Source organism: Tenrec ecaudatus, chromosome 5 (genome assembly GCF_050624435.1).
Source record: "Tenrec ecaudatus isolate mTenEca1 chromosome 5, mTenEca1.hap1, whole genome shotgun sequence".
NCBI classification, from domain to species: Eukaryota; Metazoa; Chordata; class Mammalia; order Afrosoricida; family Tenrecidae; genus Tenrec; species Tenrec ecaudatus.
The window spans coordinates 79,803,372-79,804,311 of NC_134534.1; positions in this window are offsets into that span (position 1 = coordinate 79,803,372).

The window sequence follows — 940 nt, forward strand, 5'->3', positions numbered from 1 at the left end:
CACCTTCCAGGGTTCTGGCAAGCTTCCTTGAGAAAGTGCTGATGGCTCACCGTGGGGAGCAGATCTGATGTACCCCATGGTCTGACCTTCATCTAAGATAAAGTGGACACTTTCCCTCCTATTCCCTGGGAGGCAGCTGAAACATAGCATTCTGCAAACTATCAGTTACTCCGTGTTCCTGGCTTTATCTTCCCCTCTGGACTATCGACAAATTGGTTAAAATATTGCTTCTTTGTCTGCCTTCAGATAATTGTCAACAAGCCTTTGTGTAAAACGTGTCACGGGAAGCAGGATACGTGACAAGTACTGTATATGAGCTTACCTTGAATAAAGACCTAGGCCTTGGGGTCTCTTCTCTCTGAGCCCTCTGCCCTTAACTCTGTCTCTTGTCTTTTATCTCTGTTTATCTTTCTCAATTGTGACGGTGGCCCTCTTATCTTTGACTGATTTGTCAGCTGGCTTTCACATACAGATGTAAGTATTTAGGTTTCAATATGTTATTGAGAACTTTTCATCTTAACACTCGTGTCTTAAATTTTTCTCACTTGCAATTATCTTCCGTGTATCTCTTAAACAATAGAGCAAATATTTTATGTTTCATTAGTACTTTAATTAATCCTGACACTCTCTAAGAAACTTAGCACTTCAAAAGAAACCTACTACTTCAAAGGAAAACATACTTTATAAGGTTAGACTCACAATATTTGAAAGAAAGCTAGTTAATTCAATTATACAGATCAAAGTGAAGACATATCTACATGGACTTGAAGGAGTCTTTACCTGAGAAATTCCATGATTAGATGGCTTAATCCATGGCCCATATAATTTGCTATTAAAAATACTGTAATGTTTTAGAAATACAAGGTTATCTAATTTTTTAAATAAATGAATACAAGGTATAATATTTAGTTATCTATGGTACTGATTTGGGCCCTGACAG